Source organism: Alexandromys fortis, unplaced genomic scaffold (assembly GCF_014885135.2).
Source record: "Alexandromys fortis isolate MF-2015 unplaced genomic scaffold, M_Fortis_MF-2015_v1.1 scaffold_65, whole genome shotgun sequence".
NCBI classification, from domain to species: domain Eukaryota; kingdom Metazoa; phylum Chordata; class Mammalia; order Rodentia; family Cricetidae; genus Alexandromys; species Alexandromys fortis.
Window position 1 is genome coordinate 9,123,503 of NW_026067986.1, and position 27,052 is coordinate 9,150,554.

Here is a 27,052-nt window from a genome sequence, read left to right on the forward strand (position 1 = left end):
AAAAAAAAAAAAAAAAAAAAAACAGCTGACTCAGGGAAGTGCTGCTTGGTAATTGGGTAGGAGGAGAATATTAGATTTTTCTTTGGAGCAGTGTTTCTCATTTAAATAAGATGTAGGTCATTAGCTCTTAGTGAAAACAATTAAAATGTGTGAGGGAGTATTAGGGAAAGGAGGAGAGTGGAGAGGAGCGCAAGACAGTCATCGCAAATAAGAGAATGAGTTGAAGACAGAGTCCAATCTGGGAGAATTTTACTGGCTGCATGAGACCTACAATCACATACAAAGTAAATAAAAATGTATAAATGTGTGTTTTTATTTGTAAATGAGTGTATACGCGCGCGTGCTCTTGCCATTGTCACCGACTAAAGTTTATATGTCAACAGTGTCTGTAAATGTGTGTGCATTCATGTGAATGTGTGCACTCGTGTGTGTGCGTGTGTGTGTTCTAGCCATTGTTATTTAATGAAGTTCATACAGCAATAGTGGCTGAGATTTTTCCAGGCATGTAATTCAAAGTGGGGAGGCAGAGTATCCTGATAATTTATAAGCTTTAAATAAAAACAAAATGCCTTTGAAATTGGTCTGGATTTAGATATTGCATTTAGCAATTAAATGCCCTTTTATGGAAAGAAATATTCCCTTATTATAATAAACATAGTATTTAGCTAAATGTACTGCTTTAGAAATTTTCAATTACTCCAGGATAAAAATAGGCTCATGACCTAAGAAGCAAAAAATAAAACCATACATATATGCAACAATGTATACATTTGGTTTGGCATATTAACAACTATATGAATGAATATTCTTTTGAAGCTTCTTATGACATCAGGGGTAAGAAAGGACATTTCAAAGTCACTTTGCTCAATGTGGATTTCAACAAAAATGATGGTCAATTCATTACAAAAATTGCTGAGGTGTTTTACGCATTATTATTCTGATTTTACATCTCTGGCTTCCCCATCTTTGTTACAGGAAGTCCTCTTACTCAGTTTAAATTTTATCTCCTTTCCCTCATCTGCCAGATTGAGTAAGCAGATCCGGGCTGGGTAGGCAAGACTGTACATCATCTGGAACCAATAGTAAGCAGAGAAAAATTGAAGGTGCCTGAGACACACGCACCAATAACTACCAAAACTCATACTCTCCTAAAGACATTCCAATACCAGAATCCTTGAAATGAGGAACTCTCTCTTTTGATGTAGCTACTCTCTGCTCAATACTTTGCCACAGCCCCTTGAACTATACAGTGAAAAACTATCAAACTAAAGTAATCATTCCTTTGGGCAAGTTATTAAAATAGAAAAAGACAATAACTTAAAACACATGTGGACCTTTGTCTTATAAGTTTTGGAATGTGTTAATATCTGTTGTAATTTACTCACTGAAAAAAAAAAAGGCCCTTCGCTATTCTAGGAAAAAAAACAAACACAAAAAGGTGATACTTGTTAACATGAAGACTTCAAACTCTGATACTACAACAACACGTGTTTCTTATTCAAGGTCATCATTGTTCCCTTAGTTCAAATCTCAGCTAGCAAATTTCCATCAGAAGGGTTGAGGCTGATGATGTAGCTTATAAGGTCGGGTTCTTGTTTCTTCTTTTCAGTTTCTAGCACTGGATAAAGCAGGTCAACTGGTTCATTCCTGTAATCACAGCACTCTGCCAATAAAGGCAGGAATCTTGAACAGGGTCATCTTTGGCTACACAATGGGTTCGGGGCCATACTAGTATATATTGAACCTATATCAAAGATCAGCAACCAAAACAATGACTTAAGTATCTGCCTTAGTTAGGGTTTCTATTGCTGTGAAGAGACACCATGACCATGACAACTCTTATAAATGAAACATTTAATTGAGGTGGCTCACTTACAGTTTGGAGATTCAGTCCATGACCATCATGGTGGCACAAGGTGGCACACGGGCAGATATGGTGCAGGAAAAGTAGCTGAGAGTCTTATATCTTGTGGGCAACAGGAAGTATTCTGTCTCACTGGGTGTGGCTTGAGTATATATGAGACCTCAAAGCCCACCCCCAGAATGACATACTTCCTCCAAGAAGACCACATTCCTAATAGTGCCACTATCTTTGGGGGTCATTTTCTTTCACACCGTCACAGTATACTAACAATTGAGCGATGCTGTATACATGATGCTTAGATGTTATTTATCAAAAGCAATTAAGCAGTTGGAGGAAGGTTATAAATGGCGCAGGAGGAATTGTGAGGACGAGGTTATAGACACAGGAACGAGAAGGGAAAGAAGACCTTCACTCCTGAAGTCTGGCTGAAGACTCTTTCTGGATAGGAGTAGAGAAATCAAACACAATTAAACTTGCTCAGCACCTGCCTCTTTTTTCAGCTACACACTTGCCATTCCACTCTGACCAGAAACTGAATTTATAGTAAAGGGCATACCCCTAACCCGTTGCTTAATGTACTTGCATCTAGTTTCATAGGATTGCCATCTCTTCCAAGACATCGCTACAGTTTCATCACTGGCTTGGTCTGAAATTCTTTTCCCCGGCTTTAAAGGGTCCATAAAGCTCAAAGAAACTGAGGTGACAAATATGGATCCTGCATGGGTCTGAGCTAAGTCCTTGTACCTTACAGTTGTGTAGCTTGGTGTTCTTGTGGGATTCCCAACAGCGGAAATGGGGTGAGGGGCGTCACTGACTCTTCTGTCTGTGTTTGGGATCCATTTCCTCCTATTAACTTGCAGGGAAAAAGAGGAGGAGCTGATCTGAGAGAGAGGAGAAGTAGTGGGGGGTGTGGAAAAAGGAAAAGCTGTGGTTGGGATGTAATATATAAGAGAAGAATAAAAGTTTAAAAAAAGGAATGGAGTTTTACCCTAGCTGAGGTCCCTAAAAGATAAAAGGAACTGCTCAGGTCAATGTGAGAAAAGCAGGTAGCTGTGTCCCTATGCCAAATGCTGCTATAAACAAATAAAAAGATAAATAAAAAATAATTAGACAAACACATTTAAGTCTGACAGAAAGTTGCTAGATTCTCCTTAGAAGGCAGAGTGACTTGTTCTACAAATACTAACTCATCTGCTAGAGTAGAAGAATGTAACACGTGATTATGAAATACCTTTCTAAATGTCATTCATGGTAAAAGATAATGTGGGTGTTAGGCCTCACCATCACCATGTACATTATTACTGTATATAATCATCACCTCATACACAGCAATAAGCAGTCTATAGGCATGCAGAATTGGCCAAATATGAATTAGCTAAGAGTTAAATGTAAAGCATCAGAAAAACATAAAAAAAGAGCAAAGACAGAGAAAGAGGAAACAGACAAAAAGAATTTTTTTAAATATTTGAATAAATGCAAAAATGAATAAAGTCTATCAAGGCCACTTGAGCTACTGCTAAACCCTGCTTCTTTTAAAATTCAAGCAAAATTAATATTTCATTGAATTTTCCAATAATGTGGCGATAATTCATTTTGTCTCTAATCTCATAATCTTCTGGGGCATCATTTCCAGGCGTGATTCCAAGTCTCTTAATTCTAGAGTACTAAGGGGAATTACTTTGCATTAGTAGAACATAGTCTCACTGGGAAAACCTGTAGCAGAAATAGTCACTTTAATTTTCTAGCTTTATCATTGCATAACGCACGCAATGCTGCACGACCACAACCCACAAAGCAATGATGCTTCACAATGGTCACGATCTACATCCTGATATTGTTGTCTATTAAGTTTCATACCCTGTGACTGGAACTATATCTACAACGTAATTATTCATTCTACATAATTTCCTTAGTGAGCAACATAAGCAGCTGCATCGAGGAGGCCTTCCCAAATTATAAATCATAGGAATTCCATATGTGTATGGGTAATACAAAAAATATATATGGATGTAAAGGAAAATAAATGGTAAAAAACAAAATAAATTAATAGACATTTCTTATACCCGAGGTTAGCCTTCTGACCTGAAATGGTAAATGAAAGGGCAGTTAACATAAGATTAACTCAGCTTCGGCAAGATAAATACTCTGATTCTCTGCAGGCTGGAGGTGGAGACGATGATATTGGTAAAGAGCAGGGTTGGGGCTCAGCACACCCGAGCTGTGAGCTTGTTCTGTGTCAGGGTCATTCTGAGCTGCCGTTTAGAGATGCTCATATTTAACAGTCGCCCTTTAAAGCATTGCCACGATACCTTCATTCTGTGAGCACACATCCATGGGGATTATCACTGTTTCAAGCTCTCATGTGAAGGAAAAGACTCACTTAAGATAGGCTCAGAGTCTTCCCAATGTTGTAATGGATCATAAAGTGTGCTTCTCATAAAATGCTTTCCAAGGAAAAAAATTTTTTTTTAATTTAAACACCTCTTACCCTTTTGAGTCTTGTGGAAAAACAAACCTGGGGACTAATGCAGTAGAAATAAAATTGAGATTAGCAAGAAGAAATAGTTTGGTTCTAAATGACTATAATATAGGAATAGAGAGAGAGGTGAGACTGGAGTTACAAGTAGAGGACCCAGCTCTCTGGACCCCAGACCCTAGAGGAACATCCTGTGACCAAACCCACTCAGCTAGGCACCAGGGATCTAGGAACAGTCCCCCACACTTACAGTCATCCCCCATTGTCTCAAACTACAGGAGCCTTGGCCCTGGCTGCCCCTGGAAAGGCCCTAGTTCACAGAAAGAAATTTAAAAATTCCTAGAATTCAATGAAAATAAGTGCACAAAGCTATGGGACACTATGAAAGCGGCGCAAAGAGGAAAGTTCATAACACTAAGTTCTCACACTAGCTCCTCAGCAGCACACTTGAAAGCTCTAGAACAAGAAGAGGCAGACTCACCTAGGCGGAGTAGATATACAGGAAATAATCAAATTGGAAATGGAAATCTACAAAATAGAAGCAAAGAAAACAATACATAGAGTCAATAAAACAAAGAGCTGGTTCTTTGAGAAAAGCAACAAGACAGACAAACGCTTATCCAAACTAATCAAAAGACAGGGAGAGAATATCGAAATTAACAAACTTGGAAATGAAAAGGGGGACATAACAACAAACAATGAAGAAATCAAAGGAATAATTAAGTGATGCTTCAAAAACCTGTACTCCATATTGAAAAATCATAGAAGAGAGAGTGAGAAGTAGTCTTGAATTCATGGGCCCAGGAGACCACTTCTTAAATATAATACCAGAGGCAAAGGCACTGAGAGCAACAATTAATAAATGGGACCTTCTGAAGCTGAGAACCTTCTATAAGGCAAAGGACACAGTCAATAAGACAAAAATGCCAGCCTACAGAATGGAAAAAGATCTTCACCAACCCCATATCACACAGAGGACTGATCTCCAAAATATAGAAAGAACTCAAGAAGCTAGAAACTAAAATATCAAATAATCCCATTAAAAATGGGGTTTCGACCTAAACAGAGAATTCTCAACAGAAGAATCTCAATTGGCTGAAAGACACTTAAGTAACTCATTATCCTTAATCATCAGAGAAATGCAAATCAAAATGACTCTGAGATACCTACCACCTTATACCAATCAGAATGGCTAAGATCAAAAACAATGATAGCTTATGCTGGAGAGGATAAGGGAAGGGGGAACATTCCTCCATTGCTGGTGGCTGTGCAAACTTACATAGCCACTTTGGAAGTCAATATGGTGGTTTCTCAGAAAACTGACAGTCTACTTCGACAAAAGAATACCACTCTTGAGCATATACCCAATGTATGCAAACCCATAGCAAAAGGATATTTGCACAACTATGTTCATAGCAGCATTATTTGCAATAACCAGAGCCTGGAAACAACTTAGATGCCCCTCAACTGAAGAATGGATAAAGAAAATGTGATACATTTATACAATGGAGTACTATTCAGCAATACAAAACAATGACATCTTGAAATTTGTATGCAAATGGATGCCACTAGAAAAAAAAAAAACACCCCGAGTGAGGTAACCAAGAACCAGAAATGCAAACATGGTATGTACTCATTTACAAGTGGATATTAGATGTAAAGCAAAGGATAAGCAACCTATAGTATATAACCCCAGAGAAGCTGGGGAACAAGGAGAACCCTAAGAGAGACATTCATGGATTCCCAGAGAAGGGGAAATAAAATCCCCTGAGAAAACTGGGAACAAGGGTGGGAATGGGGGAAGGGAGGTCGGGAGAAGAGAGAGAGGGAAGAAGAGGGAGTGGGAGGAGGAGAACATGAGGGAACAGGATGGGGGAAGGACAGAAAAAGAGAACAAGGGAAGAGGTATCTTGATTGTGGGAGCCATTATGGGGCTAGTGTGAAACCTGGCACCAGTTCCCAGGAAACCACAAGGATGACCCCAGTTGAGTGTGACCTCTCTGTTCTCCTACATAACACAAATGTGGATTTTAATAAAAGGGTATTTTTAATAGAACTATGTACAAGTTTGTAACATAAACTTCTAATAGTACAAATTGATAAAATACCATTCTGATTGAATATTCTACTGTAACCTGGGTTACCTTTATGCCTAGGGCCTAAAGTCATGTTCACTCATTCCTCTTTCTTGTGGTGAGAAGTCACCATTGTATTCAAGGTTAACTGAAAAGTCATCTGAGTTCTCGCTCAATGCTTACAATGTCACAGATGTTGGCTTGGACCAGACATTCAGAGCCATTCAATAATTAAGAGGCAAAGCTAACACGCGAATCATGCATCTCACCCAAAAGGAGGGGTGCTAGTATGAAACTAGATGTCACATCTAATTCCAAACCATGTGGATAACCGCAGCACAGCAAGAAAATGCCCTCTCTACAAGCCTTTCCCTTGTCTCTTGGGATCCTTGCTCATTCTTATTTTCTTAGGATATCTTCCTACAAAAGACTATTAGGCAAACCCAATGGGGACTGAAAACATGAACAAACTATGAATAATTAAGATATTTTTATTCTAGCTTTGTTTTGAAAGTGGGAAATCCAGACATTTTCTAGTTCCCCAAAACTATTTGGCCATGTCTAAATGTTTTCCTAATAACTCAAGAGAGACAGGTTGATTGTCAGAAAGAAATATGAAAAATAAGGAGAACATTCTAACCCTTCAAATAAAAACTACAGCTTGTACAAAAGTTATAATTATATATTAACACATTTATGGTATTATGTGATTCATGAATTATATAATACCACATTTAATTACCAAAGTCGATTTGCCATTTCATACTATAAAATAAATAATGGCTGTGAGTGTTTGCTAAGAGCCAAACCCCATTCCACATACATTCTAAATAACTCCAATAATTCCCACAACAGTGCTATTTGAGTGTCTTCTAATTGCCTAATTATACAGGCAAAATAATAGAGTTTGGGAAACTCATTTAATTTAAGTAGTAATTTAAGTAGTAAAGTATCCAGATTCCAGCTCACTGGATGATCTAGGTTTCCAAAAAGCATTTATCCCTGAGCCAAAATTGAAGCATAAAAACATGGTAATTCAGATACTTTCACTTTTTTGTTTTAAAAAAGGAGGTATTAGAATCTATTTATACTGAGTGTACAGGATGATTAACAGTGAAGGGTTCTCCTTGCAAGAAGAAAGACTTGGGTTTGATCCCCAGAATTGGACACACATGTACTCTAGCTGCAAGAGAGTCAGAGACAACTGGATCTCTGGATCTTGCTGGCCAGCTTACATAGCCTACTTGATGAACTTTAGACCAATGAAAAACACTATCTCAAAATATGATTTGGAGTATGAACAACACAGGAGGCTGTGCCCTCCACCGGCACAGGCATCAGAGCATATCCGTGCGTGTGCACGCGCACGCACACATACACACACACACACACACACACACACACACACACACACGTGAGCCTGCATACACGCCAGAGAGACAGAAAGAGATTCTTTAGAAAAATCTGGTTATCCAACATCAAAATTTTAGTCATCCCCTCACACCTCATTCCCTCCACACTTCATTTTTTAAAATGTTCACTACGTGACATGAAAGCTAATGACCTTACATATGGCTCGGGACTCAAGCAGCCCAACAGCATTTGCCCGGTATAATTAAAACTAAGATGCATTTCTTTGCAAAGATAAAAATAACAATGAAAATCAGCCACACTTCTTTATGGATAATCTATCATATTTATGTAGTAGAATTCTGTTTTATTAAAAAATGCCAAATGGTAGAAAACTAATTGTGACCTTTAGGTATAAATTGAAAATGCCACCAACTATTGTTTTAATTCAACGAGTCCATTATTTCCCTTTCAGCACAAAGAATTTAACCTCTGTAATTATTTTTGGAAGAAAAATTACACTGGCATTTTAAAAATGAAGGAACATTCCTACTAGCTGACATGATATTTTTCACTCAGATTTTTTTAAAGGCTATTTTTTATGTTTTCGAAAAATCAATGGTCTTAAACTGTCAACACATCATTATAAAGTCTAATTCAAAACGTCTGCTTGCCGAGTAAACAGGGGCCATTTTAGATATCTTGCCTTGTTAAACTTAAAATGATATATGGGTCGTGGTCTTAGAGTTCCAAGAGCACGAAGTCTAGCATATGCAAGAAGTAGAAGGGTTCTTAGACAGGCAGAGCCAGTAGGAAGCTCAGTCCGTGTCCGTCACATTAAACCAGGGCTTGACTTAATGTGCCGCATTGGCTTCAGGCTATTCTAGTAATTAATATTCACCTCATTTTCTCAAACTTAATCTTATAAAACCTATGGCCCTGACGTTCTCCTTTTCAGATATCTTTCTAGAAGACTCACGGTATAGACAGACTGATGTAAACACCCCTACAGGTGTCACTCTGGACAGCATGTATTACTAGATCCTGAGTCTGAGTAGCGGGTCTGCTCACAGTGGTCTATTCTCCCAGAACTCTAGACCAATGAGAGAGCATCACTCACTGAACTTGGACACAAACCCAACATCGATTAAATCCTAAATCTGAAATGAAAAGTTTGAGTTAGTTTAAACACTAACCTTCCTCAGTCATTTGCTCAAGCCTAAAAAGTTAAAAATTATCGTTTAGTTTTAAATTGCCATTCAGTGAAAGATCCTTTATGGGCTTACAAGCGACTTGACACATGTCTACCAGTGCATTGTCTCTACTTGTCACCATGACAGAAAACAGACACCTGGGAAGGAGGACCTCAGCTGAGAAACTGCCTCCATCAGACTGGCGTGTGGGCGTGTCTTTGGGGACAGTTTCTTAATTGCTAAGGACCAATATGGGAATCCAGCCTACTATGAGCAAAAGCATTTCTCAGCAAGTAGGCTCGAGCTGTATAAAAAAACATGGCCAAGCAGTGGAGAGCAGAGCAAGCCAATAAGTGGCATTCCTCCATGCTCTCTGCCTCATTTACTGCCTCCAGGTTCCTGCCCTGCTTCTGTCAGTGGCTAGATGTGGTCAGGAAGACGTGAAATCCAATGAAACCTTTTCCTCTCTGTAAGTCGTTTTAGGTCAGTGTTTTAATCACAGCAACGGAGCAACAAACTAATACAACTGTTTGTGCTTACTCTAAGACTGGAAAAAAAAAACCTGTAATATCTTGCACAGGAATGGATTATTGGGGAATCAAAATATGGTCAAATATGCCATAAAGTTTAAAGTACTGTGTATTGAGAAATGACCGCCTTGAGTTAGCAATCACATATGATCTCAAAGAATACTATGGGGCTGGAGAGATGGCTCAGTGGTTGGGAGCATTGCCTGCTCTTCCAAAGGTCCTGAGTTCAGTTCCCAGTAACCACATGGTGGCTCACAACCATCTGTAGGGAGGTCTGGCGCCCTCTTCTGGCCTTCAGGCATACAGACAGAGTATTGTATGCATAATAAATAAATAAATATTTAAAAAAAAGAATACTATGGTAATGACAATTATAATATATTCATCAACAAACATTTTTGAATTTCTGTATTTGGATTGGGCCAGCGCCACCTGCTTCTCCCAAAAAAAGCTCAGGATGCTATTCTTCTCTGGGATACTTCTTTGGGAGCAAAGAACCCCATGGCAAGTGCAGTTCCTTGCACCCCCACCCTCGTTTTTGCCTCCTGCCTTTCCTAGAACAATGTGAACACAACATAATGGCCCCCATCCTCTGATTAGAGGAGGAGTTACGAAGATTAATTCCACCATCTTGACCTCAACGGAAATAGAAATCCCCAGTGATACGGAGACCATAACTCTTTTCCCACCCAAAAGCACATGCGGAACAAAGAGGTGCATGGTTATTTGTAGGAGCACAAACAAGTTCTCAATCAACTTTTGTCTGTGAAGGTTTTAAACATATCTTATTTCTTCCAAATACAAACTGGTCATGTAACAACACAGTTAATAAAAGATAACGATAGCTATGACACACACAAGTCATAAATGAAAGGTAGAAATATTAAAGTTAATATGTTATAACATCAAAATAAACCTTTATATGGATATAATCCTCTCTGTAGTAGAGCCATGCTTTATACATTTCTGAGGATGAAAAGGACGGAACACAGAGCAACTCTTAACCCAGCCTATGACCTTAGACAATGTGGGTTTTGTTAGGTGTGGTGGGGGGTGGAGGTGGGGGGTTTGTTAGCAGCAGCACTGAAGCTTTTGGGTGTACTTGGTTTTCAGCTTTCCTGTTTGAAGAAAGACCAAGGTGACATTATTCATCCCAGATTGAGATTCTTTTTCTTTCCTTTCAGTTTAGTTGTGCATTTGGCATTGTTGGAGTATCTACCCGAATGTATCTATCCAGGTCCATGCTCAGATTTTTTTTTTCAATTTAACGGCAGAAGGAAGTCAGTTCACGTTAGATTTGTATGCTATTCATCCAACCTCAATCAATCAAATAGCTTATGTCTAATTTACTCATTAAACATAAGACAAGAAAAAAAATCATTTGAAGGAACTTGGTAAGGTCTGTGGGTGTAGGCTGGTGGCAAAGTGTTTACCTAAAATGCACAAAGCCCTAGCACAAAATAAAAAAAGCCAGAGGGTGTAGTGATAGTTCATTTGTATTTTAAAATTGTTGACAGAAGCCAGAAGAAAAGATATAAAACAGTCCCACTCGTCAGCCTTACAGACCAGGCAGTGGTTACACATACCTCTAATCCAGTAGCCACATTAGTTTACCATAGAAACTGGGCAATTCATGCCTTTAATTCCAGAGGTGCATACCTTTAATCCCAGTCCTAGAGAGGAATACAAAACAGGAGGAGACAGTCTCATTCTGAGATTCCTGGAGACAGGATCACCATTTCCAACTGAGGAAGATGTAAAAGCAAGTGGCTTGTTGTTTCGCTTTTCTGACCTTCAGGTTGAACCCCGCTTTCTGTCTCTGGGCTCTTATTAATTGTGCTACAAAGAGGAAAATTTTGGAAGAGTCATAACTTCATAATAATTCATTTCGCTCTTGGAAAAGCACTGCCTGTCACCTATCAACACACCTAGCACATGTAAGTGGTGTCATGACTTCCTTATATAATTACTTATTTAATCCTGTGATATTATGCACTTCGGTGAATCAGAGAAAACAAAACCTGAACTTAGGGAGATAAAATTCAAAAGAAACATTTATTATATGCATGCTGATAAATAGAAAGCAGCAGAAGCAAAGTCATCTAAGGAGACAAGGAAATATAATAAAACGAGAGAAGCTCACTCCAGCTGAACAGAAAGGAACTATAGCAAAAAGCTTTGAAGAGATGCCTTCTTCCTCTCTCCCCATCTCCCCGTTCCTTCCCAGGCACACACGTTTCAAGCATCTTCTCTGTCTGCAGGCATTGATCCGGTCAGGAGAGGAGTACTAAAGAAGACAAACTCCCTAGCCTTGCGGAGATAGATTTTGTTTTCGACATGGAGGTTGTGAACATAAAGCTAGAAGAGTGGGCAGAGACAGGTACTGTAAAACAGAAAGCAGAGAAACACGCTGGGAAGCGATACAGGGGCTCATTATTTTACCGCTGATGTGATGAATGGTGGATAAGGAGACGTTGATTTGGGGGGTAGATCTGAGCAAAGAGAAGTAGAAAGTCAAGAGATGGCTGGCAAGATGAAAGACTACAGTTCTTGATTGGGGGAAACACCTTGTTTAAAGATAATCTTAAAGCCATCCCCAAGACCTGCATTTGCTCTTTCCTTCAGGCTGGACTTGGCTCCTTGCAGAGCAGCAATGATGCTATGTAACAGCATGGCTCAAACTCTTCCCCTTCCTCCAAATATCAGACAGTTGCACCTCTAGTGTGCACTGTGCTTACATGCCATGTCTTAGTCCCTCCCTGACCTGCCTACTTCTTTTTATTTCATAAATGGAGAGCAGCAAGATCATTGTAATGTTTAACATGACGGTACTAAAGCTTGGAGTACGATATGACTGCTTATATTTAAGTTAGTACATACACTGGACACGCTTGCCAGTAACCCGTCCATAGTTGGCTTAACAAGAGATGATTTCGAGGTGGCTTTAAACAGCCTATATTACTCAGTATTTCAACTGTGGAGATTTTAGTTGCGGGTTTCCTACGTTAGGCGATTTTTATTTTTGCATCCTTTAAGTGATTGTACAAACTGTTAACCTTTACATGCTTAGCTTCCAGAGGCAATTTGCAATCTCCAACTTTAAGGTCATTATTTTATTGAGGTAATAAAAATATGCCCATGTAAATTTGATTAAATGTGATGGTTATTTAGTCATGCTAAAGACATTTTTGCATTCCTAATAGCAGCTGTTCTGACCCTCTAGTGCTAAGCAAGTCTCCACCCCCATCTACTCACGTTCCTATTTTTTCTGTAAGATGAGAGAAGCTACGAATCCTGACAGTTTCATCCGTCTATGGTCCAAATGTGCACTGAGAGAGGTGCTGTGTACGGAAAGAAGAAGGCGGTGCCTAGAACGTCTAGGTGAGTAGTAGCAGAAAACCTTCAGTTACCTTTAAAGCAGTTGGAGTAAGAAATGTCTCTGGTAATGAAGTAGAGAACATTACAAACCAAGGATCAGGGATTCATTTCAAAGGTTGGGCATCACAGGCCCCTAAGCACCCTCATCAAGACACATAAACTGTGATGAGACAGGACAATGAAGAGGATGCTTTGCCAACACGGAGAAACAGATCCATGTGCGCAGTGTGGCTAAGTAAAGAAGACCTGCCGCAGCTCTGCGCATTCTGATGATGGACATGCCCTACTTGGCTCCCGGAGAGGGTAATGAGAATGGAGGTCCATATCCAGCCGAGCAGTGGTTCTCAACCTCCCTAATGCTGAGACACATTAATACAGTTCTCCACGGTGTGGTGACCTCCAATTATAAAATTCTTTCTCTGGCTACTTCATAACTGTAATTTTGTTACTGTTATGAATCATAATGTAAATATCTATGTTTTCTGGTGGTCTTAGGTGATCCCTGTGAAAGAATCATGTGCCCCTAAAGAGGCTGTGATCTCCAAGTTGAGAACTGTTGCTATAGATGATTCGTACGGGTTCCTAGGAATAATGGCATAGCTAAAGAACATAAAGAAATTTGCTATTTTACATAAAAAGTACTTTTATAACTTTCAAGACTGAACACTTAGTCAAAGGAATAATGAAAAAGTAATGGGGAAAAACATGCTTTCCCTCTTGGAAACTGGTAAATCTATCTGTAGCAGACTCTAACTTCAGCTTGATACATACAGCTGGATTAGATTCCATGGGATTCCAAGTATGAAGATCTACAGACCACTCTTAAAGGGAACCAACACATTTACTTCTAAATATTCTTCATCCTTGGGAAACAGACATAACCCGGAAAATGTAATTACTACATTTCTAACAACAACGTTGGTTCATTTCCTCACAGCACTCATTCTATCGGTTAGCAGATACGAGATGAACCACACAGTTGGCACACAGTAAAGCAAGGATGTCTTAGAACAGTTACTCTACCAGGACTGGCGTGATAATGTCGATGAAGTATATAAAACTCTAGAGGACAATCCTGTGGTATTGGTAAGTGAAATGAGAGGCTACAGCAGACAAACAAATTTTACAGTTTTTAACCTAACGAGAAAAGTATACACACATTCAGGCAAATTTTGACAGTTCATCTTAAGGAAATTCGATTTCAAGGACACAGTTTACAAAGGTATTTTCTTCATGAAGGCGGAATGTAAAAGATATTTGCTCATGCGGCATATACATGATATATAAATCATATTCAGCCTACACTTTAACTCATGTATTCCTGTCTTAATACACATGGATGATAAAGACACAAGTAAAGCATGAGGTATAAGAGAAATCTTCAATAGAAACCGAAGTATTACTTTTTTTTTCTGTTGAATTCACCGTAGGATTCATATGTCCTACTTTGCAAACACTGATCAAGGAAAATAGATACGAAGATGTGTGAATTACTATGAGAGAAGTGTGAAGACACATCTGAGATTAGAGGATGGGGGAGCAAGCATACAAATCAGCAAGGAGTCTAATAACCACACAGCATGAGAGAGAAGGGGCCCAGGGTGCGCTTCAACTGGAGGCCATGACAATGATGCCGTTGGGTCCTTTGATGAGGATGGTAGATTCTATTAAGAGAAACTTTAATAATGGGATTTTAGAAGAATGTGATAAGGGTGGCCATAATTAGTTAATCTTTTTGAAAAATACCATCAAGGTAATAACACACAAACTAAGAAATGAAATCTACAAGAAAAGCAGACACCAGGTTGTGATAAAATCCTAAGAACCTTATCATTTCATAGTCCTATATCCGTACATAGTCCTACGGTGATTTTGCACAGGACCTCAAAGAAAGCAATGAGTAACTTTCAGGACAAGCAAGTACGGTTAAAGTCTCAAAACCCCTGATTTTTCAAGGATAGACTTGACAGAGTTTGGTGAGATCTCTCCTAATCAACACTGAACCCTTTCTAAGGCCGTGCCTGCTGTGGCTATGAAGAACAGAAGACAGAAACATGCGCTAGGAAGCAGAGCACAGCCTTTGAACAGACTCCAGGACAAGCTTTTGCCTCTCCGTTGCTGAGTCTGAAGGAGCGATAGCATCTGACAGGTGGCAGCAATCTGAGGGATGGCCAAGGCAGGTTCTTCCTGGGCTGAGGCCGCAGGGCCCAACACAACACAGACAACACTCAAAGCAGCCATGCGATGCTGTATAGAGGACTCAAGAAGGCTGTGAATGAAGTTCTCACAGTTGAAATTGTGAGCTAATAAATGGCTGTGGGTACCAGCAACGTATATAGAATTTATTTATAAGAAATTAATGCAAAAAAAAAAAGATGTCTCTGTGGAATTGAGGACAACCCTTTAGATTATTTGCAAGAATGGGGAATAAATTAGAGAAAATTAAAGAATCATTTATACACCCAAATATCCATGGCTTCCCAGTGAGAGTTATAGGACATACATGAGATATTTTTCTATACCAACCCTCTGGAGAAAATAAAGGGTTTGGGCTAACATTTAAGAAATATCAGAAAAGTCCTTGCCCTGTCAATTTACAAAAGCAACCTTCAGAAACAGTCTCACAGTCAAGATAAATTCTGAAAATAAAAATAAATTGAAAAATAAAACTCAAGTACTTAACTTTTACATTTTTGTTTGTTTGCTGTGCATGGGCATGCCCCTGCCACTGCACAGTCAATGGCGGTCACACGATGATTTGCAGAAATCAGGTTGTCTCCTTGCATCTTATGGGCTTCAGAAATCAGTCTCCAGCCATCAGGTTTGACAATAAGTACCTTTATCTACTAAGCCATCTTTCTGACCCAAAGAAAACATTTGAAGTGTTACTTCCAATTCAACTTTCTCCATTTAGAAATGCTAATCATTGATGTTGCTTAACTCATTTGAAAATAATTTGAACCCTTTAAAGCTTTCAAAAAAAAAATTCTACTCGACTTTTTCATCACCAAAATGATAGGAAGCTATAAGGTAATGGGTGGCACAGAAATTTAGGGGTTACTTCATCCTTTAATAACTTTTTCTTAGAGTTTCTTTCCTAATTAGTTTTATCTGAGATTATAATTACATCATTTCTTCTTTCTGTTTTCTCCCTTCAAACCACATCTTTGTTCTCATGCAAATTCACGGCCCTTTTTCACTAATTGCTGTGACACAATACAGGTGCATAACAACATATATGTATATTCCTAAATATATATGTGCATAACACACATATATATTATATATTTTTTCCTAAACATGTAAGTACACATTGTTCAGTCTATATAATGTTACCCGTATGTATATTTTCAGGGATGACTATTTAATATCGGATTGTTATCTGGTGTGTTCTTTCCTGAGAAAGACTATTTCTCTCATTTCTAGGATTCCTTAAACTCATGTATGTAGCTGTTTGTTCTCTTAAAAAGGTAAGTTATAAATGATATTCTTATAATGCAATTGTAATCCCTGGAAGAAGACTGTTTTGTTTCAAGACACTGATGGAGGGGAGAAGTGTTCTTTGCAGCAAAGAGAGGGAAAGTGGGTCTTCTTCATGAAATGAGTATCCCCTGCATGGTCTGCAGAGCACTGATGCATTTGGAATTTAATGTGGGACTACATTGTTCCAAAAAGATTCAACTGTCTGTTTTTATAAAGCTGCTTTCTTTATCTTTAAAGCTGTTTATTTTTAATGTGTAAACTAGAATCAATATTACTATTTAGCGGGTTCTTTAGAACAATATGCCACTGAGAAGCAGGGTTGAAGTATTCTGTAACAAATTCTGCAACATTTCGCTCAACTCGTAAAACCTGATAGTTTCATCCTAGGAACAGTGAATGTATTGGAGACAGGAATGGAAAAGAAGCTAAACTTAGTTGAGCTGAAACTCTGAGTATACAGAGCTAGAAAATCAATAACTCATCACCTAGGCAACATTTTCCAGAATGGAAGCCAAAGAAATGTCAGCCCAGCGTCCTGAAGGTATACAAAGAATGCACCTCGACTTAGCTCTGGTACAGAATTTCCCCTGGCTTTTCATATCTGGTCACAGGGACAGAATTGCTAGCTCAGCAAAAGTACTTTCAGAAAATAGTGAGGTTTCTCTTTAACATGCATGGAGCCTCGAAATTCCTACTTGAAATTAAGTACTAATTAATAGCATCTTATCACAATGTTGGGCCATTGGATGCCTCAACTGATGAGGGTGCTTACCATGGAAGCCTGGCAGCCTGAGTCTAATTCCTGTCATCCAGGTAAAGGTGGAACAAGAGAACCAACTCAACAGTGCTGTCCTCAGATCTCCACACATGTGCAATCGCATGTAAACCCACACGCAGCATGCCTACATACCACAACAATAGCAACGAATAGAAATTAAAATGATACAATCAACCTTAGCATTTATTGTTTATTACAGATCGAAGTGTACAGACTTCACTTATGTCTACTAACACACTGGAGTGTTCTGGTTTAAAGAGGAAGTAGATCTCAAATTTTTATTGTTAGATCTCTAGTTTCTCAGAGGGTTTATCAAATACCGAGTGGAGTAGGACTATGTAAGAATAGTCAGAGACTATGGATAAGGTTTACAGTTGAGTTCCAGAGAAGGTTCAATTTAACTGTGACTTTAGAAGCTCACAATGCATGTGTTTGAGATGTGGGTACATGTGCACACGTACATGTGCACAGACATCAATCTGTAAAATTAAAATGACAAAAAAAAATTAGTAAAAGTTTCTACCTCTGTGGCAGTTACCGATGGAAACAACTCAGGGCTGATGATTACATGGAGTGTTTACCTATTTTGAAAACTTTCTTAAAAGGATATTTCCACACCTTCAAAACTTCTTCAAAATTAGAACGTGTATTTGTTTTTTCAAAGATTCAATCTTCACCCTTTGGACATGACATTTACTCTAGACAGTGAAGTCTCCCAGGCTGTAAAACAAATGTTCAAAGAGTGTTTACCTAGTTATAACTGATAAGAGCAATAAATGTCTTGTGTACTCTCCTTTCACCTCTCAATTGAATATCATCCATACCTTCAAGGGCTCACTTGTGCCTCATGTTCATGAGGGCAAAGCTGCCTGTGAAAAGTCTCCTCCTCCTTTCGTAGGATGGCCAAAGCCCACACACTGATAGAGGTGGAGTAAAGTTATGGTTGATGCCTAGCTTGTTATTGTCAGTTCTCTTCCAAAGCACAGAAACGGTAAGACCCAGAAGGGTATCTCAATAGCATCAGAACCTTGAGCCCACAACCTTGAGTGGCATGCTATCGGTCAGATGAGACAGGTTGTTGTTATCAATGGTAATTATTCCTTTCCCCTTAATCAACCTTTGGGTAGAGCTTCACATTTTGATAAACAGCTCACTTGATGTGCAACTTATATATCAGAGATTTCCCTATTCAAAATGTGGTTCAATTATTTTTACAACACCTACAGAGTATATAGCTCTCACCATATGCTAATTATAGCATATCTTCATTACCTTCAAAGGGCTGCTTCACACCCACCCAAAGAGAGAAAACTTCAGAAAATGATTATTGTGGAGAGTGAAAAGTGGTGGTGGTGGTGGTGGTGGTGGTGGTGGTGGTGGTGGTGGTGGTGGGTGCAAAACATAAATACATCCTATTCGGATCAAAACAGTTGGGTATCAAAAAGTGACATGATCCTGGTAAACAGGGCAAATGGTCAAGAGAATGTGGTTTTGCACACAGAGACACCCAAACTCTGACTAATGTTTTATGCTGAATGACTAGCGATTTTTTTTCACAATGTGAAGGCTTTGGCTTGGCCAGAGGACCCTGCATCTTCTTAATATAAGAGTGTCACCCACTCCATGCTCATTTCGGAGAAATCCATGCATTGCCAGCAGACCACAGAGAATTTCATCGTCTTGGCAAGTTGACAGAAGAGAAGAGGCCATCGTTACCTTTGAGCAGAACACATGAGAATCAAACTTGTCTTTGCCATGGTCCAGGATAAGAGGTAGGATTTAGGCTCTTGGCAGTCAGCAAAGTTGCTAAATGAACCATCCCTAATTTCCTGTTGGTTTGTGCCTTTTAGCAAGCAAGTAGAATGACCAAACACAAAGTGAAAATAGAAGATGGTACATTAAAGTAACTCTTCTAAATTTTATTTATTTATTTTTATTTTAGGTGTGAGTGTTTTGTTTGCATGTATAGATTTATACCACATGCATGCCTGGTACCCAAAAAGGCCAGAACAGGGTGTTGGATCCCCCTGAAACTGGTGTTATCTATGGGTAGCTGTGAGTCACCTTGGGAGTCGGGACCTAGACCCAGATACTGTGCAAGAGCATCCCATTTTCTTAACCACTGAACCATCTCTCCAGTCTCTAAAATAACTTTTAAAACATTAATGTGAGTGTGTGTATATGTGTGAATGTGTGTATGGTTATAAACTTCCCTGTTGCAAATATTCTTAGTTCTCCAATGTCATGTGTTCAGGACGGTGTTTCCATAGTCATTTGTTTCGAGATTTCTAGACTCTAGACACTTTAATTCCTTTGAATCACTGACTATTTAGAAACAATTCTTTTCTTCCTGCCTTCCTACCTTCCTTCCTTTCTTTTCATTACTTCCTTTCTTGGGGAGGTGAAGTTCTGATTATGTTGATGACTGGTAGCCACTAGAGAGCCAATCTTCCTCTTGCATTCCTGAGATTTCAATCTTTATTCAGTCTCTTTTGCTGGGATCCCAGCCTGCTGATATCATAGCTAGAAGCACATTTCCAAGTTGTTCCAAATATGTTTGGAAACAGATTTACCGTTTTCAAAATCTCCATTAGAAATTTTCCCTATTATCAGCTTCTAATTGCACATCACTGTGGTCATAAAAAAATATCTGATGTGGTTTCAGCCTTCTCAAATTTCCTAATATGTGTTCTGTGGCTTGACACACAGTCCCTCCTAAAGAACATTCCATGTGCATGTAAGCCAATCCCAGGGCTACATCCATATAATCTGTGGACTCACCTGGTCTAGAGTTTAGTTCAGATCCAACAGAGCCCTTTAAGTTTTCTGTGTGAATGAAATTTCCATTTTGAAAAGTATATGAAAGTTGTCTAATATGAATGGGCTGTGTAGAATGCGTGCTTCAGATATATGAGGATTGACTTTGCATATGCAAATACTTCACTCTGAGTGTATATTTATAGTGCTTAATTACCAAGGTGACAGGTACCTTGATATTTATATATGGATCTTCTTTGTCTCACTTGACAGTTTAGAGCTGACATTTATTTTATTGCCTATGAATACCACTCTCAGAACTCTTCTCTAGCTTTCATTGTGTGGGATGATTCTGCCCATCTTTCTCTGCCCTTAGAGAGGAAGTAAATCTCTTGTAGACAGTATCGAGTTGATACCCAGTTGATATCCAGTTGGGCTGGATAGATGGCTCAGCAGTTCAGAGCACCCACTGCTCTTGCAGACGATCCGAGCTCAATTCCCAGCACCCACATGGTGCCTAATGATTATTAATAATTATATTTGATGCTCTCTCTGGCCTCTCCTAGCACTTGTACTCATGCAGATACACACATACAAATCAATAAATAATAAAAATAATCCTTAAAATACTCTCATATAAATTTTGATTGAAATACAATATATGTTTACACTCAGGATAACTATTGAGCCAGAGCTGCGGGATTGCTGCTTTTCCGTTTGTTGTGAAGCAGGTGACCCCTTCTCTCTGTCTTCCTTTGCGACCGTCATGCAGTGCGTCCTTGTTTTTTACGTTGAATGTGTAGCCACCATAAATTTTTGGTGTGTAGTTACCCTGAGACTTACAGAGGACATCGTAGCTACAAAGGCTTGACACAATGAATAATAATAGCTTGATTTTGGTTGCACATCAACACTGTGCTTTTACCCTCCATGAAACGTTTCATGCTTGCGATGTAAAGTGTTTTCATGTTAGTTGCTCTTTTAACCTTTATGCTAAGAATGTAGGTGATTTACATAGCAAAATCACAGAACCAGGTAAGTTCTGCTTTTTACAGCGAAGCAATAAAAAGCAAAGTCATGAGCTCTCTTCTGTCTTTCACCCACATTAGGCTGAACTTGGCTAAGTTGTTGGTTGTCTCGAGCAGTAATTGACATAGTAACAGTCACATTTCAGAGACGCTGCATCAGGTCACCTTTAGGTGCTCAAATTTAATGGTATATTTTACATGCAGAAGTAGTTATGCTGGACACATGAGCTTTAAAAACAACGTATTTTTGTTTGCTTAATTTTGTTTGCGGCTTTTTCAAAGGCAATTAAAACGATGCAAAAACAGATATGGAAATAATTAAGAGTGTTTGTCTTCATCATCTGTTATTAAATGAAGTCCATTACTCTGTGCTCAGATGTTCCTGCAGACTCTACTGAGTCTAGTTCACTTGCCATTGTGCTATGACTATTTCCCGGGCCAGTGAAAATTATTCAGATTGCTGTGTTTAAATTCTGTGTCACAGTCTGTTACTGGAAACAGTTATAAAAAAAATCTTCAGTTTCAACTACAATTCCTATGCCAAGATGGCCTTCCTTGACTTCGCCAGAAGGCAGAAGGAAGCACCTGAGCCATTCAGTGACTCCTGCAATCTTCTGCCTTTAGTTCGGTGTCAATACCATTGACTGTTCTTCATTCCACCCAGCATCTCCTTTCCCAAACCGCCATTATTTCACACTTAAACTACTGTTCCATTGTCCCCTGCCGGCTTTTCTTTCTCTAGCACTGCTTGAGGCACTCAAATAACACCCAATGTGCTTCTTGTAAACCTCAAATCTGCTCCGATCCTTCGTTCGTTTCACCTTCTGGTGGCAACCGCACATACGTAGAAATATTCATTCACCAGCTTCACCTTCTGGTGGCAACCGCACATATGTAGAAATATTCATTCACCAGCTTCACCTTCTGGTGGCAATCTGCACATATGCCGTGACATCCCCTTCTTTAAAACGCTTTCTTGCCATCTGTCTCATAAGCTCTCTCCTTCTGCCCTTGCTCAGACTATGCTACAGATACCAGGCACTGTCAACTCTTCTCCCTCCAATTCTATACCCCCTCAGAGCTCAGAGAGTGATCTTATGTGCCGACAGAGAAAGATGTGCAGCTCATCAGGATGGTGAGATGAGAATCGTTCTGAATTCAGGACAGATGTATTTTTAGAAAGAGAAGAGGGCACAGAGATGAGGGGGAAAAGCCAAGCAGAGACTAAAGACCCACTGCCTCAGAAGGAACACCAGGAGGGTCTCTCTAAAGCCCAGAAGGGACAATGGCAATGATGACACCTTGCTTTTGGAGTCTGAGTCTGAGCAAACAAATTTTCGTTCTCTTAGGCTAATCTACTTTTTGTCTTTTTGTAATAGTAGCCCTGTGTAACTAATACAGCACCCACCCCGGCTTCACATGGTAGTAGCTATTTAACAGGTTTCTCCTCTCTGCCAAACACTAAAGTTGTCTAGGATAATAAAGTACGTATAACCGGGCCATTGTGACACACGACTTTAATCTCAGTACTCAGGAGGCAGAGGCAGGTGGATCCCTGAGTTTGAAGCCAGCCTGGTCTACCAAGTGAGTTCCAGGACAACCAGAGCTACACAGAGATACCTGTCTTGAAAAACAAGACAAAACAAACGAACAACAACAACAACAAAAAAAAATCACCCTCCCCTCAAAAAACACCTAAAAAAGGAAAAAGAACGAAGAAAGCATGTATATAATGTGTGTGTGTGTGTGTGTGTGTGTGTAGTATACTGTATGTGTGTGAAAAAAGAACCAATTAATTTCTCATTACCTATCAATACTTCAGTTTCATTAGGGTCAGACACATCCACAACCGGTGCTGGTTTTTCAACTGAGAATTCACCCTCTTCACATGTCTGCAGGTCAGGTGGGCACTGAGGCGTTGTGACCATGGAAACAGTGAACGCAGGACTCGTTCTGATTCAGCTGCACGGCCAACCCCTTGAGTATTCACCCCTGTTCTTCAGATCTGGGGGACAATCCGGCTCAGATCAGTTTCTGAGAACTGCTTCATCTGATCACCCTCCAGTCCTCTCCGCAAGCTCATATCCTTTCAGCACACTGCAGTTTTTGTTTAAATACCCAGAACTAATTTCTGCTCCTTGCAATCTAACTGTAATCATACTGTTCAAATGTAGATGTAATTAGAACATATATCAGACTGCTTATACAAATAGGTGTTTCATCAAAAAGCACCCAATCAAGAAGTTTCTAGCTCAGATTAATACGTGTGTGCACCGGCGTGGCGCACTCAAGCACACACACAGACGAGAGACCAACATCAGATGTAGGTCCCCAAAGGCCACCGACCTTACTTTTTGAGATATAGACTCTCACTGTGACAGATCTGGGTAGGCTGGCTAGAGAGTGGCCTCCCGGAATCCTGCTGTGTCTGCCTCACCAGAATGGGCCTGCTAGGCACTCATCGCAGTACCTTCCTTTTGACATGAGTTGTGAGGACGGACACATGTCTGCGAACCTGTACAGCCAGCGCTGGATTGACAGCAACTAGCTCACCAGCTCCTACTGCACTGTTCATAAATGTAAACGGAGGTATAAAAATTTACCTTGAATCTTTTTCTAAGTTTTGAATAAATGGAATGAAAAAAATTTTAAAGCACTTTGTATGAAATAACAAATAAGTCAAGGGTTTGGTATAAATGATACCAACCTTTAGGCTAAACTAATTACTACTTTGTACCATGACCAACATACTGAGAAGCAACCAACCACTGGTCAACAAATTTCATTATTTCATTCACATAATTTATAAAGCATCTATTAATTGCTATTATATCAATATGCAGGCTATGTAAAATTATTTATTAAATAAAAGCAAAAGTTAACACTTCTTTTTGATTTTTTGAAATAGGTTTTCTCTAACTTTGGGGTCTGTCCTGGAACTAGCTCTTGTCGACCAGGCTGGCCTCGAACTCACAGAGATCCGCCTGCCTCTGTCTCCTGAGTGCTGGAATTACTGGTATGTGCCACCACTGCCCAGCTCAAAGTTAACATTTTATGCAGGAAAATGAAAATGATTAAAACAGGACTTTGTCTTTACATTTAGTTGCACTAACTGGAAACTTTAAAAACTCAGGGAGAGCGAAACAGCTTTCTTCATTTTCTTCAAGGCCCAAGTGATAGCTTTCGTTTTTAAACATAGGTGCAGGTAAGGCACCTGTGTCTTTGAGCTATGATCATTTTGTGGCACAGTGAAATGTCTCCCTAGATGTCCTCTTCAAACAAGAGTGCTGAGCCTTGCCTTCTACGCAGAGGGGCCAGAAGACCTCTTAGGAGAGTTTCAGGGTGACGCCATTCTCTTAGGAACACCTTCCACCATATTTCTTCCGTCCGTTTTTGTTACTTCTCACTGTTTTCTATTAATACATTGCCATCTCATAAACATCTTTCAAGACCCTGCAATGTAAATCACATGATAGAGACATCTGAATCTAAACTCCCTTACAATCTCAAAACTAAAACATTCTCTTTGGAGACGTCTTCTTTGACTCCTTCTAAACATTTTTACAGAAACCGTGTTTGCTTTAATCCTGCCCTGGAATTTTTCAATGTTCCCCTGTAATGAGTTTGTAATTTCCTTTCTCTGTCCTTGTTTGACACTGAGCTAGTCTTTCGGCATGCTGATTTTATTATGGTTTTGGCCTTTTTTTTCTTTTCACTCTTTCATCCAACACTAGTTACAGCAGAAGAATCCACTCTGTAAATGCTCTGTAAGGCCATTGATCCTAGACATCCCAGAGAGAGATCAGACAGAGAAACACCAATGTGGTTATCAGATGGACGGGTGATTGACAGAAAAGGAATCGGAAGTGAAAAAGGAGCAAGAGGTTACAGAATGTATTTTGAAAGTTTGCATTAATTCTATAGATCTATCATGGGAAATAATGTAAACACAGTTTGAATTTAAGAAAGTAAAGATTAATACCACAAGGTGTTCTATTTCCTACTAGTTAATTTTTATTTGGCCAAGGAGTGAGGAGAGATTCGGTGAAGAACGTTAAGGACAGAATTCCTTTATCCAAGGCACGTTTCCAGGACCACAAGCAAAGAAAGTGTAAAGCAAAGCTCAGAAGTCATTTAAGAGTCTTTGTGTTACTTTGGCAACCAAAGATGGAAGAAACCAGGGCAAGTGGGTCTGCACAGGAAATGGTGATAATAACAGTGCACAGAATAAATGAAAAATACCAATCGGTAAATGAACGGTTACTGGTACTAAGGGAAGGTCATTCACTTCTCGGGACCTTTCCTCCTTTGATAGTGAACGATCATTCTAATTTAGTAGATAACAAAGATGAATGAAGGATCAAGGTTGTTAAAATAAGAAATATGACCTCTGCCCAGAGATGAAACCTAAGAGTACAGGCAGCTTTCGGGATGGCCTCTGGTGGTCTCTGCTGGCATCCCTTGGTAATGACTTGAAGTTGAATACTAAGTCAGATCTAAAAGACAGGAGACTACAGAGATGATGTCTAAGAGTCCTATACAACAGAACAAACTATCACAGCTGCTACTGAGTGACATTAAAAAAAAAAACTTATTCTCTCATAGTTTTGGGGGCTTTAAGTCTTAAATCAAGGCATTAGAAAAGCTTCCTTTCCTCAGAAACTTAAGGGGAGTTTTGTTCCTTGCCTCTTTAAAAGTTTTGGTGGGACTTCCATGGTGGTATTGTTTATACTAAGAAGAAACCAAAAAACATCCATAACTCTGTGTTCTCCTCTGTGTATTTTTGGAGATACAGGCCACTGAATTCAGGTTTCATCTCAAATCTGGCCAATCACATCTGTGCATGTGTGCAAAAAAATCAAATATGTGCATGTGTTTGCAAATACTTAGAGCAAGGACTAGATGTGCCTGTTTGATCCCAAATGCAAATCATTTCAAAGGAGCACATCCTCCTTGACTTGGCTACATAGAAGAGACCACCACTGTGAATGGCTACCTTTTTCTATACCTTCCATTGCTTTTCCCAAGGGAAACTGGCCATAAGCTGGGCCTATACTCTTGTCCCACAGCAATGAGATGTTATATAGTCATGGTCAGAGATGCTGTGTTTTAGAGAGATTTGTTATATAGCAACTGAATGTGAACAACGACCTAAAGATTACTTATGCAAACTGAACAACAATTAAGACAATTAAGCCAGAGAAATGGATTCCATTCTGCATATAATTATTATTTATGGGATTATCTGCTATCAAAAAAAATTGTGGAGAGTTTGATGTATACTAAAACCGGTATCTTCACTAAGAAATGAAGACCCACTACGTAAGGGTTCTACAGTCTTAGAGGACTAAAGAAAAGGACACACTAGCTGATTTGAGAAAGGAATACTTAGGCTGTGGGGCACAAAGCACATAGAAGAGTCTCATTGCAAATGTCAACAGACATGGCCCGGAGAGTTGATTCTGAATTTCAACAAGGTTAATCACTCCTAGGTATGAATTAAACAAGTTCCTTTTCCTTTCAATGAGGCATTACTATGTATAAAGAACACTCTCCATCCCTTTACACGAAGGCCCTTATAGGAAACGATTTAAGCCGCTAGGTAAAATCCTATATCCATTATTGAGATTATTGAAAGTTTCTAGAGCTAAAGGAGGTAGTAACGCCTGGAAATCAAATGGTATAAATAAATTTGTATTGACATTGTATTCCATATAAACTGTTTTACCCGTGCCATTTTATGTAAAGAAACTGGAATAATTTTATTAATAAATGAATCCTTAATTATAACAATAATTACAATGAAACTGGGAAACAGTATAAATGTCCTAATAATGGTCTGAGAGTAACAGTTAAAGGAGGGAAAAAAATCTCCTGAGTTCAAAACCAATCTAATTTTACTAACACAAAATCCCATCCTGGGACTACCGCCTTCCTGTCTGCAAATACCACAAGCATTGTCTCTCTTACCTCAGTCACTTGGAATGTCAATTGTATTTTGTCACAGACATTGAGACTAATGGCTGAGGCACCTATTTAAAGTATCAAAGTGGACCTGGCCTTCAGGTTCTCCCAGCATCCCTTGCTCAGTCCCTACCTATTACAGGGTCCTCTAGGCTGGCATACCCAACCCCTACCCT

At 39.3% G+C, this 27,052-nt stretch overlaps 1 protein-coding gene across 3 annotated transcripts in view; it reads right to left on the minus strand.

Annotated features, from left to right (window-relative positions):
- The window catches only part of Gulp1 (GULP PTB domain containing engulfment adaptor 1), a 210,703-nt gene that overhangs the window by 82,675 nt on the left and 100,976 nt on the right, over nt 1-27,052 (minus strand). The window contains exon 2 of one of the 3 annotated variants that reach the window (XM_050159173.1): nt 4,822-4,868. The exons of the other annotated variants lie outside the window; for them this stretch is intronic. The gene's annotated coding sequence lies outside the window, so the exon portion shown is untranslated. The remainder of the gene's footprint in view (nt 1-4,821; nt 4,869-27,052) is intronic. 3 annotated transcript variants of the gene reach the window in all.